The sequence below is a fragment of the Bombyx mori genome, chromosome 12 (assembly GCF_030269925.1).
Source record: "Bombyx mori chromosome 12, ASM3026992v2".
In the NCBI taxonomy this organism is placed as follows: domain Eukaryota; kingdom Metazoa; phylum Arthropoda; class Insecta; order Lepidoptera; family Bombycidae; genus Bombyx; species Bombyx mori.
This window is the reverse complement of record NC_085118.1, coordinates 9,340,939-9,355,986: the sequence shown is the minus strand read 5'-3', so window position 1 is coordinate 9,355,986 and position 15,048 is coordinate 9,340,939. Positions and strand designations below refer to the sequence as shown.

At 36.5% G+C, this 15,048-nt stretch overlaps 2 long non-coding RNA genes across 2 annotated transcripts; both read right to left on the bottom strand.

Annotated features, from left to right (window-relative positions):
* Positions 1-5,520: 5,520 nt before the first annotated feature.
* Positions 5,521-8,640, bottom strand: LOC101742686 (uncharacterized). The gene is made up of 3 exons (XR_209798.4): positions 8,504-8,640; positions 8,230-8,399; positions 5,521-5,863 (listed from the first exon to the last, which is right to left on the bottom strand). It is a non-coding gene; the product is annotated as an uncharacterized LOC101742686 (long non-coding RNA).
* A 4,880-nt stretch (positions 8,641-13,520) lies between these two features.
* Positions 13,521-14,523, bottom strand: LOC101742595 (uncharacterized). Its single transcript, XR_209797.5, has 2 exons — positions 14,330-14,523; positions 13,521-13,823 (listed from the first exon to the last, which is right to left on the bottom strand). It is a non-coding gene; the product is annotated as an uncharacterized LOC101742595 (long non-coding RNA).
* Positions 14,524-15,048: the final 525 nt, after the last annotated feature.

Here is a 15,048-nt window from a genome sequence, read left to right as displayed (position 1 = left end):
TTATTCAACTACCCCTCCTCGACTGCTTGCATTCACTTTTAAATGTCTCACCCGACCACAGAACACTATTACTTCTAGCGAACACCCGGGTATCCGCTCTTGACCGGTCACGTGGCTTAGTCACGTGACTTTAAAATCAATCAATTGAGCAACTAATAAACAATAATATTTTAATGGTTTTGCGACATAAGCTTCATCTATCTATCTATAAGTATATATAAAAATGAATTGTTGTTCGTTAGTCTCGCTAAAACTCGAGAACGGCTGGACCGATTTGGCTAATTTTGGTCTTGAATTATTTGTGGAAGTCCAGAGAAGGTTTAAAAGGTAAAGATAAATATGAAAATGCTAGGAATTAAATAAAAATAACAATTTTGTTTTCCTTTTGATGTGTCCCCCATCGGACGGATTCCTTGTCCGGATTGTGTTTGTTTTATTTTATACAAAAGTTTAGGTCTTTTATTTGTCGATTGAGGCACTACGAAGTCCGCCGGGTCAGCTAGTATTTAATAATAATTCTTCAAATCTACAGGATCCTATATAATCACAGTAAGATAAATAATCATAAGCCTTACAATATTTTACCAGAACAGCATCCGTATTTGATCAGATAAATAATTTTTGAGCAAATACGTATATTGTCAACACGGTACTCGTCGCGTAAGTATCGTATTATGTTTCGCTCGGCTTACATCGGAATTGTTCGTATCCCATCTAAGAGTTCTTGCAGCTTACAACTCAATTTCCTTTGGCAAATCCTGGATCAGGAGAGATACGCTTCAGCTATTTTATGAATACATCAGGGTGCATGCACAAGACGTGCCTAATCAACTTTCTGATACATATTCAGTTAAGCTGAGCATCTGTTTTGTCTTTTAAATAAGGCCGTGAAAAGATACGATTTGAATTTTTTCAGTATTATTTTCTTCGTAACGTATTTTCATTTATCTCATTTTGAATTTTATTCAAGAAATGCGGTAAATTTAGTTTTAATAACGCCAACGTTGCTGGAATACACGAATTAATTGTTAAAAGACCAGATCTTTTAACAATTAATTACAGTGCAGTGTTACCTTATTGCCAAACGAAAACCAATTTAAAACGAAAAATGTATTTTGTTTTGTGTTTTTTTTAGATATTCGCACGACGATTACTGAATAGTTTCCATGCAGTCCTCAAGAAATCGGTATGATCTTTCTGTAGTGCTTAAACTGTATCGATAAATCGTATTACTTCTTAAAGCAGTTACGTTGGGCAGAGCCGTATAAAAAAGTTGAATAAATAAATTGGAGTATTGGAGTGGGGGGAAAATTTTGATATCCGTAAATTTCGGGAGAGCTTTAACAATTTTTTTCACAAAACAATTTATTACAAGCATCAGTTGATTAACCTTTACGTCACATGTAGAAATTCAATAAGTTTATCAAAGCATGGCACCCTTTATATCAATTTATTCAGAAAAAAGGGTATTGTGTAATTATTTAGAATAAAATAAGCTATCGGGGGTAACGTCCCCACAGGGGGCTTATGAAACGAAGCCCTTGCTCGTGATAAATTAATAGCCTAAAAATAACCTTGAATACAAACAACTGCAACACTATTTAAAGGGTTATTATGTTTGTTGGTATATAGCAAGAACATGGCAGTGCTATGATACTAATGCCAAATAAGGAATATTATTATCCTTAGATAAAACGAAGCACTCGAACGTAACAGCTAAGCTTAGTAACGTGAAGGCACTAGATAAAAATTATACTGAGCCTCACGACTTAATGTATAAAGCTAGTTATTTCTTATTTTATTTATTAAGGTTTTCAAGTAAAATATACGAACGAAGAAAATGTGGCATTTCCTTCGGCTTTCGCGATTTGTAAACATAATTAAATCTATGTTTAATACGTACTTTTGGTTACACATTTACTTACACATTGTCATCAGCTTTGGAAATAAAATCGCTGAGTACACAATTCTTGTGCTAGGCCCTCAGTGTAATTAATAAATTATAGTTCAGTTGTTTTTTTTTATTACCCTTGTAGGCAGACGAGCATACGGCCTACCTGATGGTGAGTGGTTACCGTCGCCTATGGACTTCAGCAATGCCAGGGGCAGAGCCAAGCCACTGCCTACATTCTACACGTCACTCTCAACGTAATGGTGCAAAAAATCTAATAATATTCTTTTTTCTGGTGGTAGGACCACTTGTGAGTCCACGCGGGTAGGTACCACCGCCCTGCCTATTTCTGCCGTGAAGCAGTAATGCGTTTCGGTTTGAAGGGTAGGGCAGCCGTTGTAACTATACTGAGACTTTAGAACTTGTATCTCAAGGTGGGTGGCGCGTCTACGTTGTAGATGTCTATGGGCTCCAGTAACCACTTAACACCAGGTAGGCTGTGAGCTCGTCTACCCATTTAAGCAATAAAAAAAAAACGTGTAATATTTTGAATTACGAAATAAATCAATTTGTATTACATACTGTGAACAATTAAATCATTTTCTTTTGTTTTAAAAAGACAATAATTCTGTATAACAGCCCGGTTTAATCTCACTTGTTTTTTTTAATTGTCATTACATTATTTCCGCCGTTTCGAACGCTTTGCAGTTCTCGTGGTCATGGGCGACATTGAAAACGTGAGATTTAACCGTAAAATTAGTTTTAGTTGTATGAACCTACAATGCACAGACGGGCTCCAAACTAGTTCGTGTAACCTGTATCTCAAGCAAGTTGAATTACGGCTAATCCATTTAAATGTCATTACTGCTCGTACTAAGCACTGAAGAATGTGTGCATATTATATTTACACTTAAATAAGTAATATGTTCTTAAGTTGTTTTTGACGTGACAACGTCTTATAATTCGATGGAGCCGGCTGCACGCACGAAAAAACATTTTTTTTTATTGCCTTTGTAGGCAGACGGGCATACGGCCCACCTGATGGTGAGTGGTTACCGTCGCCCATGGACTTCAGCAATGCCAGGGGCAGAGCCAAGCCGCTGCCTACCGACTCATTGAGGCGTTCCATTTAAGGCTTGAAGTGCAAGCGAGAGCGTGCAACGAGCGGCAAAGAGGCACAATCGGCCTCCGCGTTCGGCAGGGTTCGACATCTGTCTCTCTCCTACTTGAGTGAGCGATGCATCCACGTAGACAGCTGCTATACAATAATACATTTACAATGACATGTTTTCGTCAAGTATGAAGTTCAGTGAAAAGTGAATGTGGTGTCAATTGTCCATACAAAATATCTATCAAACAAATAAAATTAAAATTTTCTTTTGAAAAATGAAACCATTCCATCAGTATTTTCTTATGACGTTGTCACGTTCAACTATCGTCAGTAAACTGACTTTACAGACAACCGATTATTTATCATTTGTTTCCTGTCCATTTGTGCACGATAATCGTACCTATTTAATTAAATAAATACTCGTAATATATTCTTCTGTCGATTATTTCATTGTTTTTTGCTTCTTTAAAACCGTGCTTGATAATCTCCACGCTGAGTATTTGGATGTTAGTTTTTAATACTTGAAATAAACTGAAATATTCCTCAAAGTAAAATTAATTAAATGGAATGAAAATTTAAATCGTGTAGATGACAGATTTGTGATTTATTAGAAAACAGGAAAAATAAATTATTTTTCCATAGTAAAATTATCATAACCTTATTTCCTTATCCCTTCGAATCTCTGGAGAGTAAAGTGAGCTCGGTCCACCCACCCACATTTCTGCCGCTACATCTTTTATATGTTCTAGCTAAAAAGCCTGAATAATGTAACGTTTTTTTTTCTTTTCCTACCTATGCTGATAGCCTTGAGAGGCTATGTCAGCCTTACCAGACGAGTGAGCTCACGGGCCTCAAGCCTGGCGAAGTTGGTAACACTGACCCTAGCAAGAGCAGTACTTCGCAGAATCTACCACCGGATCGGAAACGCGATCCACTGAGAAGATCCGGCGAGAAACTCAGTGGGCTGTGTCTGTGGGTTAGAATTTAACGTAATACTAGGCTGAACTAAAAGTATCGGGAATGGAATATTTCCACTGTTCCTGTCATATTAAAATATTTTTAATTGAAAACTCCTTGGTTTTAAAAATCGAATATTATTTATTTATTTAAAAAAAGATTCTTGGTCTTGTCACGAGGTTTTGTCAAACTTGTTTAGTCGTTGAGAAAATTGAATTGACTCGAGAAAATTCAAGAGCGATGATTTATTATGACTTTCGAAGTGGTTTAACACAAAAACAGTGTGTTGACCGGATGATTTCTGCATTTGGTGATGAAGCCCCATCCAAAACCACAATTTATCGCTGGTTTGCTGAGTTTCAACGTGAACGTGTCAAGCTCAGTGATGGCCCCGTCAAGGTCGTCCAAAAACTGCAGTCACCCAAGAAAACGTTGATGCTGTGCGTAAGCTGATTGAGGAAGATCGACATGTGACATACCGCGAAATTCAGGCAACTTTAGACATTGGCATGAGTCAAATACAAATAATCTTGCATGAACAATTAGGTGTAAAAAAGTTGTTTTCCCGATGGATACCACATTCGCTCTGTGAAGAGCAAAAAGCGGCTCGCGTTACTTGGTGCGTCAGAACTCTCAAAAGATTCCACGCAGGATCCTCAAATGCTGTATACAACATTGTATCAGGTAACGAATCCTGGATATACGCGTACGAACCCGAAACAAAAAACCAGTCACGAGTTTGGGTGTTCGAAAATGAGTTAAAGCCAACAAAAATTGATCGTTTACGGAGTGTTGCAAAAAAAATGATGGCCACGTTTGTCTCCAAAACCGGCCATGTTACGACTATTCCTCTTGAGGGACAAAGAACGGTTAATGCAGAATGGTATGCTAGCATTTGTTTGCCACAGGTCGTTTTTGAACTCCGTAAAGAGAACTGCAACCGCCGCATCATCCTCCATCACGACAATGCGAGTTCTCACACCGCGCACAGAACAAAAGAGTTTTTAGAGCAAGAAAACATAGAATGATTAGACCATCCGCCGTACAGCCCCGACCAAAGCTCTAATGATTTCTATACTTTCCCTAAAATAAATAATAAATTGCGTGGACAGAGATTTTCATCACCTGAAGAAGCTGTGGATGCCTACAAAACGGCCATTTTGGAGACCTCAACTTCCGAATGGAATGGTTGCTTCAATGATTGGTTCCATCGTATGGAAAAATGTGTCAAATTTCGCGGAGAATACTTCGAAAAGCAATAAATACATTTTTAAATAGTAATGTTGTGTCACTTCGTTAATTCCCGAAATTTTCAGTGCCGCCCTCGTATGAGCACAATTGCATTAAAACTAACAACCAAATTTATTTTTTTAATTTTGTTTTGTAAACGTAATTAATTCAATTTCAAACGACCACAACCAAAAAGTGAACCCATTTTTTTTACGTTCAGTCAAATATTTTTTACTAAAGTAGTTTGAACTTAGTAATTATAACATAATGCACATTACTAAAAAAAATGTCAAAAATTTTAATCAAAAATACAATAAAGTATGACCCGCCATTAAAAGTTGATTCATAAAAACTTTAATGATGTCATAAATTTAATGCGTCTTTACGTCTTTACATCTCAGTTTTGTGACCCACTTATTATAAAACTTCCTCGTACTGTGTTCTTTTTTTGTACAATAAAGCCACAAAACGATTTTATACTCAATCTTTGATAGTAAAATTTGTTGAAACTCTGCCAGTCAGGTACTAGAGAACATCGCACAAAGCTAATGTCCTCGCTTGCTTTTCCACGTGCTTTAAATGCCTTGCTATACTTATACGTAAACGGGTGGGACTATCAATTTTCTAACCTGTCAAAGGTACTTGTCGTTTTCGCAAATTCCTGTTTTTAACACCTGCAATATAAAACAGATGCATTGAAGATAGCTGAAGGAATCCTGTTAATTATATCGCAACGAAATTTTTAAAGCATGACAAAAAAATTACAAGTGTAATTTTCGATACATACAACCATCTAATCTATATATATAAAAATGAATTGCTGTTCGTTAGTCTAAAACTTGAGAACGGCTGGACCGATTTGGCTAATTTTGGTCTTGAATTATTTGTGGAGTCCAGAGAAAGTTTAAAAGGTAGATAAATATGAAAATTCTCGGAATTAAATAAATAAAAAACAATTTTGTTTTTCCCTTGATGTGTCCCCTGTCGGACAGATTCCTTTTGTTTGTTTTAAGTTTATTTTATACAAAAGTTTATGTCTTTTATTTATCGATTGAGGCACTACGAAGTCTGCCGGGTCAGCTAGTCACTATATAAACATTTCATTAATTAATAACAAAAAAACAGTCATCATGTTCGAGATCAGTTCTAATACACGTTGAATTTTATACATTTTAATTCTCAAAGCCCATAGAGCGCTACGCAAACTTCATTCAGCCCTTCATTTCCATGTTAGAAGCCCGAGCCAATCTAACTTGTAATTAAATCGGTTTTAATAGCATACGAGTAAGACAGAGCAATGATTATGTCACCCGTCGTTACCAAAATGGCGGTGGTCGTCATTAAGCCGAAGTGCCCTCGTTTAGGTCCGCGGCGCGTAAACACCGGAGGAAGGAAGACCCGCTAAAAGCTTCGGGTGCCGTTGCAGCTTGCAAATTAGCCACGCTCTCTGAATAAAACACGTGAGCACGAGCTAAGAGATTACTTCCTACCGTACCATACGTTTGCATACGAATGTTATGACGAATGTGATTCGGTAATGTTTTCCCTCTTGAAACTAATGGTCTTACTTACGCGATTTGATTTCAGTCGAATATGCTCCCCGAAAGTATTGGGAGTCAGTCATATGAAAAGGATTTGCTTAATTTTGATCATGCATATTTTCAAGTTCATTTTTACTGGTGGTAGGAACTCTGTGAGTCCGCGCGGGTAGGTACCACCACCCTGCCTATTTTTGCCGTGAAGCAGTAATGCGCTTCGGATTGAAGGGCGGGGCAGCCGTTGTAACTATGCTGAGACCTTAGAACTTATATCTCAAGGTGGGTGGCGCATTTACGTTGTAGATGTCTATGGGCTCCAGTAACCACTTAAAACCAGGTGGGCTGTGAGCTCGTCCACTCATATAAGCAATAAAAAAAAGCATCAGTGCGCACCGCATGTGTTCAATTTGAATATAATGAATTTTGAAAATATTTTTGAAGAAATCTATATATTAATACATGAAGCAAAAACTTTGTATCCCTTTTTACGAAAATTACACGGATGGAGGAGTATGAAATTTTCCACACTTATAGAGAATGTAGAGAAGAAGTGCACAATTTTAATATTTTTTTAAAATAATGGATAAAAGATACATTAGATAACAATAAAGAAAACATTACACACACTACATACCATGTATTTGACGCACACACGCATTCATACTATTTATTTATTGTCAAACTTTTGTTCTTGACGTCTGTTGTCAAATTCAGAATAGATTAAATATTGTCTGTCTTTATTAATATTTTTTATAGTGTAGTCTTGGCAAAATTTGTGATTATAAAGGTATAAAATACAATCATAATAGTATACAAACTTACAATTTCAATTAATTATAGTCGAATTTCGACTACTGCGGGACCTCTAGTAATATAATGAATGTACATGAAAAGAACGGTAAGTCCCTTAACATCAGGTGCACTGTGAACTCGTCTGCATATCTACAGAAACACAAACCATGAACGCTAAAAGTTTTTGGCTGCAAATATTTGTAAAAAAAAAAGGTTTTGTAGCTTTATCCGGCTTCTGTTCTCAAAGCGAGGTAAAAATACGTATGAGTTTTATCACTAATCTTGAACATAAACACGAAAAGTTCTATCTGAAACATGCTAACATTTTATGGGTGATGCTTGAATGAAACAGCAGACAAACAAAAAATATTTACATTGTCACGAAAGTGACTTAAACACCGTTTTGTAATATTTTTTTTGTTAATGTAATAACAATCATCATTAAGTAATCAAGTTTTGATCGGCTCCGATAATCATATGATACCGGATGAGGTGTCAATAAAAAATTGTCACAGGATAATAAGAACATTTCCAAAAACTAGCAATGGTCACAGCGAAATCTAGTCCTAGAATAAATGGTATGATAAGATACTTTTTTAATATTTTCAGTGCCTAAGCTTTATCAACTTTCCTAGCTAGACGTTCCTAAGCCTTTCAGAAGACATATTGAATTTATTCCACAATTATATTTGTTTCAATGAAAAAGTTACCTTAAATTTCAGTGGCCCACGTAACGACGTCTAGGTGCCGCAAAAAAAGTAATCTGCTAAATTGACCATACATCCCGGGATACACTTTAATGAAAGAATAAGCTTAAGTTCGACGACAGAGCGGCTGAGCGAAAGCCTGATGGCCTCAATTGTGTGAGAAAATAAGGAAGCTAGAAATAAATAACAGGATATTAGAAGATAGTGTTGTGGGTGTATACAATCAATTCTGCTTTGGTGTATTACGGACTGTTTTAATCTATAAGAGGCAGAGCACCTGGTAATCGATTTGGGTCGCTATAACGAGATCTCTTTCGTAATTTACTATTTATAAACCGTATTTGTAACCTCAATATAGATATTCTAGAGAAAATCGGATATCAGAGACAGCAAAAATTAAGCTCAATTTTATTTGTCAACGAGATGAGACAATTCTGACAATTCATGCTAGATACATAGAGGAAGTGTAAAAGTAGCTCCGATAATTAACAAATTAAAAAGCGGACGATTAGCATGGTATGGACATGTGATGCGTAAAGAGAAGATGCATGTGACTAAGAGACGTATGGAAGTGGTAGTGCAAGGTAGAGGAGGAAGAGGTCGACCGAAGAAGACATGGATGGAGTGTGTGAATGATGATTTGAGAGAGACAGGAGTGAGTGTAGAGATAACGGCAGATAGAAGAGAATGGAATAGAAAAACTCGCTGTGCCGACCTCACCTAGTGAGATAAGGCGGAGAAAAAGAATAAGATGAGAATTGTCTTAGTATAAAGTCTACTATATTATTACCCTTAAATTGAAATCACAAAACAAACACAAACACACTTTTGAACTATTTTATTTGGGATATTTTATAGTTGTCAATTCACGTCTTTAACTTCATAGTTTCGATTACGTTTGTACTTAAGTCGCTCCATTCGAAGATATTCTTTACAGCTGCTTTATACGGCTTTTCTTTATGTCGACGTTCTTTAAAACTTTTTCCTCGAAGGGCGAGTTTTACGCCATATCAAATGTTCCGGAGATCATAAATACGCTTCCGAAAGCATTGCCGAACACTCACGAACACTGCGGGTTAGGGTTTCAAAGAAATATTATTTCTGAAAGGATGACCAATAAATTTGATCTAAAAAGTATGTATTCAAAAATACTTGTTTTTCAACTCTGTAAAATTTACAGAACCCATTAATAGAACCGTACGTAGACACTTATACGTATGAATATATTTCTGAATTAAAAATTAAAAATTAAATGTTTTTTTTGAAACAGGCAACAGCCTATAGCTGTGAAGAAATAAACTTAACTGGAGCTGGAAGAAGTCTACGTTACTGAGCCCTAGGCAAGGATCTTTCTTTGTTTGTGTGTTTAGATGTTTTTGTTTACGAGCTACGGCCTATCCGATGGGCCCTTTTGCATAGCAACCATGTCAGGGTCGCAACCCAGCCAATTCTTTATCTAAATAAGAAATAGTAGCAAAAACGGTATCGACAAATCATATATTTTATCTAAATGCTACATCAAAATCGTAAACAAGACTTTAAGTGACTACTCACCATCAGATTCGGCGTATTCCTCAGCGGTTCGTTCGATTGTTACGAAACTCGGTATAGTTATTATGGATATTCCAGGAAAGGTTTCTATCATAATACCGTTAACGTACAATAGGTGACGCCCGAGTAATTTCAATAAATCGATGTTTTTGTGGTTGTTTCGATCCATGTTTTTGAAACGGGAAAACCCACTTACGAAACAAGAACACCCGGAATAATAATATGATTAACAAGAATGTGTACATTATGTATTAGAGAAATTCAAATCTATAATTATTATAAAATCATAAATTGTAGCAGCATATAACATTACATTTGTAACGATTATTTTCAGATGAGCGGTAGGTACGTCTAATAATGCATAGTAATGCATACGTAGATTTATTTACAAGTTTATGAACTCTCTGAAAACTTCAAATGTACTAAAGGTGATTCTGCTTGGATTGCGGACTCGTAGGAGAGTAAAGCAGTACAAAAACACAATAAAACTTATATTAACAGAGCTCAGGGAAATAACCCGTTGGTGTGAAACGCCTAACTTCTACCGAGCGTGATAATATTTTAAAGCCTTAAGTATTTTTTTTTAATATTTTGCTGGCTACATAGCATTTAAAGAATACCTTTTAGTGTTGCATTCTCGACTTTTGATATTACATCTTTATGTTGTATTTTAGTACTCTATTTACTACAAGCGTGAACTCATTATTGTGTACGCGACTTAAAATTGAAATACCTACTTGTCAAGCGGTTTGAGTAAACAACACTAAATGTCAAACATCGCGCTTAAAACCGCATCAAAATTAGTTCAGCCGTTGTCGAGGTTTACGTTCATAACGTCATACACACAATGTGTTCCAGAAATTTTATTCTAAAACGCTTAAAAATTTATTATAGATCTAGTAATGAGATAAAGTAGAAGGCGGAAATAAAAACGAAACAACTAATAAATGTAATAAATAGCTGGGAACAAATCACGCACGGTCATCCGGATCAAAATTAGAATTCTCTACATTATTAGTACCAGAGACTGACAATATATGTAGTACTTATATACATTTAAATATATTTGACGGAGTAACTAGGATTAGCGGAAATGAAGGATGTAATGGAGGTGCAGGTTTTTTTTTTATTGCTTAGATGAGTGGACGAGCTCACAGCCTACCTGGTTTTAAGTGGTTACTGGAGCCCATAGACATCTACAACGTAAATGCGCCACCCACCTTGAGATATAAGGTCTAAGGTCTCATGTTTTAGTTACAGCGGCTACCCCACCCTTCAAACCGAAACGCATTACTGCTTCACGGCAGAAATAGGCAGGGCGGTGTTACCCACCCGCGCGGACTCACAAGAGGTCCTACCACCAGTAAAAGGATCGGCGGTGTTTTTAAAAGGTGTAACATCAGCATTGCTAACATTCTCGTAAAGTTCTCGGAGGTTCTAGCAGGGTCTCGGAGAGCCTTCTCTAAGGTTTAACGGAGTGACTTGTGACGTCAGCGACTGGCGCCACGTTGTTTTTACAAATGAGTTCATAAGTCATGAATTCTCTTGAATACTGTCTTAAACAATTGTTTACTTGCGTAACATTTAGGAAGCAGTTAACTTTATAACGTTAATAAACATCCAGACAAAGAGCAAATGAACCTGTTCGTCATGCGAATGTTTGCCCGATGTGGGGATGGAACCCACGACCCTCGGTGCGACAATTACGAGCGCTAATTACTGCACCACCGAGTCAGTTACAAATGTATAAAGTGCGTGCATATAACATACTATTAGCCTTAAAAAAACTTATACGGGTTACTTGAAAGCCTTTTTTCGAACAACAACAATTAAGATGCGACGACATTCTGAAATCATTACAAATAAATAAATAAATAAATAAATATTTACTAACAGTCACGCCACGTTAACTGGTCCCGTGATAAGTTCGTAAAGAACTTGTGTTACAGGTACCAGATAACGGAAATAAATATAAGATTTTTATTATACACATACACATATTTAATATACATCCATAGCCCTGGAAAAGACATTTATATTTATCATACAAATATGTTCCCTTAGCGGGCTTCGAACCCGCGACCCCCTTGTGTAGTGACCATGTCACTTACCACTACACCAGACGGCCGTTTAAATGAAAATGTAGCGGCAGGTCTTGCACGATGTTGAACAAGACATCGGGGTACAATGTGGCGAGAGATTTACAGCCGACAAACTTAGACGTCGCTAAGGGACCGCCCTCAGAAATGCAGACAAGACACGTTCAACTTTGTATGTCATTAAACTCAGGTCGGAAATTAAGTTCTTTAAAAAAAAACTGATACAGACTTCCTCACCTTAACCTGTATTATTTCATTAATGATAACTGTTAAACTAAAAACAGATGGTGATTTCTGCACTCCTTCATATATAGCTGGAAAATAAGTGTTTGAGGACTTGGCTCTTACCAATACCAAGATTTCACTTTAGGCAGATCTACTAATGTCAGCTAATGTAGACACCGGACTAAACGTGACTTTTATTAGTTATAGCAAAGGCGTGCATTACGTCAGTTAACTAATAAAAACTTAGTTAAGAATTTAATTAATGAGCCTTCGATTTGCCTTGAAGGTTCCGTCGGCCGGGCGTCCTTGGGGTGAGCTGCGCCGTCTGGTGGTAGTGGTGACCGCGGTAGCCCCCTTACCTCATCCGGGCCTGACCTCGGAGGGGATCGGACGCTTGGCCGAAGAGTGCAGGGGAGTCGTTTAGTGGGTAGGGTCCTAAAAACATCCTTGGGCCCGCGGTCTCGCAGTCGCGGACCAGTCCCACATACCCCGCGCGCTCCCTAGGCGCGGTGACCTCGTAGGAGGTTCGGCCCCAGGCCCGAAAAAAAAAGGAATTTAATTAATATAAAAATAAAATGTAATTTATTCGGCTTACGCGAACAGTAGACATAATTAAAACTATTATAATTTTATTTATGTTACATCATTGTACTGTTACGGTTTAATTCGAATATAAAATGGAAATGTATTCGAAACCTCGAATATAATATTATAACGAGAATAAAGTAGTTTAAATTATAAAAAATATGGAATGAGCTAATAAGAGTTACATTTTTTTAGGCGGATTACGAGGCGTTGCCGTTTTGTGTTCCCGCATGATGTTGCTATGGAATTTGCATCGTATAATATACCGTTCACCACAATGTACGAACGAAATAGTGCAATCTAGTCTACTTACTCTAGCTCTAGTCTAGCACGAAATGGAAACGCTTTCAAAGCTTCATTTCATAAATAATGATGTCGACGTAAATGATTATTGTATTGCTAACGTTTTTCATTGCACAGTCAGGTCGCCGAGTAATATATTGTACAGTGTGTTAGTTTCAAAAAATTGTAAACATATAGCTCGGTTTCTCTTAATAACTATTTAAGAAAAAAAAAACTTCATTTTAGCTGTTTAAAACACGACGACTTTGCATTTCCCAAGAGGAGAAGCTAAACCTAAATCCCAGCGTTATAAGCGTAAACATTTCTCCGTAAAGGGTTTTTAAAGGAAATTAAATGGTCATACCCACTTAAACCGAGTGGCTTGCAGCATAGACGTTGCAATTCTACCAAATAAGGCTCATTACAGAATGTTCATTTGATAGTGCCATTTAATTTCATTATATTATTAAATCCAGCGTAATGGACCTTCAGTATACATACAAGCTTCAAATAGGCTTCTATTTTAATGAAACTAATTTTAATACTTACGATTTTATACCGGGTGTATTATTTTTATTTTATAATTTCCATACTAAGTGATAGACGTCAATGATTACCAAAACTACATAAAATATACTAGTAAATCGTCGAAATTGTAAAAGTCGTTTTAGCTATTTATTAGCCTTTCGAAAAAAACGATATTAAATTAATCAGTATGTTTACAATTAAAACATATAATTTTTTCCATTCATATGGCGAACCATATTTTACTGTTCAGATTCTGTGGCTTACTTTAAAATTCACCATGATTGATCGCACTTAGAAGGCACTTTGCCTGACTATGCACGGCAAAGTCTGAAACAAGCTTTATAAACGTTAGTTGTTTTGGCTATCATCCAACTGCTTGTTAAGGAAACTAGAGAATTTCGTGAGCCCCCATTGTTTCTTGTTTTGTACATAAAGGCTCGACAGTCATACTGAACTTCGTGACTGGAGTTGATAGATTTGTAATTAATTCAAAAAATATGTGTATATTTGACTAAGCAAACAAAAAATAGATGTTTGTCATCTTGGTATTCTGTATGTGGTATTTTTTGGTAGTTTTTACAATGGCCGAACATATAATGTGCTAGATGACAAGTTTGGGTCTAAATCAAATTGGGTAGATAAATGGTTATGTTACGATTACAAAAAAAATCGAGATTGGAGACGGATGTCTCTCTGTATGCACTTTGTCTTATATTTCATGGGGAGTACTGACAATTTTTTTTGAAATAATGGCATCATCCCTTTTTATCATTGTATTATCTATCTGGGCAGAAACCAACCTAAAACTAACTTAATTTTAAGGTATTATTTACCATGTACCGTCCTGTGTTCTCTAATGAGCTCCTCTCTACATTCTTCCCTTAGCTCTAGTTCATGACCTATTTTAAATCAGTATTACAAAGTCCTCGGCGGTTGGTAGCTGTTTGTTTGTTGCACATGCCCATATTTGTTCATAATACATTCTTAAATACTAAGTGTATAATATATGTTCAAAGGTATAGGTAATGTCTAGTTTATGGCAACTTGACAAGCGCTGTCACAGTCATAATATTAGCAGTTCTCTTAAAACCTCGGCTCCCCACTACGGTGTATTTACGCTCATGAAAAGAAAAAAGAAAAAAAAACAAATAATTCATAATAAAATAATACGGATGTTTTTTCGTTTACGGATTTTCGACATGACATGTGACTCTCCCTCTGCAATTACTTTTAGGTTTGGACCCATCGGTCGCAAAAGGCGAGCGCTATATTTATCACACTTCGTCTTCCGTCCATTACCACGTTTGGCCTCTCGGGACGTTTACACAGGGACTCATTCATTTCACTGCACGTGTTTTTTTTTGTACTATATACTTGTTTTTATGTTGATTACTATTTTATGTATATTTTTTTTGGTATAGTTTTTTTGGAGTTTACTCCTTTAGAATCGATTTACATATATAGGCCCGGGGTATGAAAATTATGGGGACCAAAATCGTACTAGCATGTCACACGAAATGCGTTATGCGCCTGATTGGCTCCTGATTGCGTG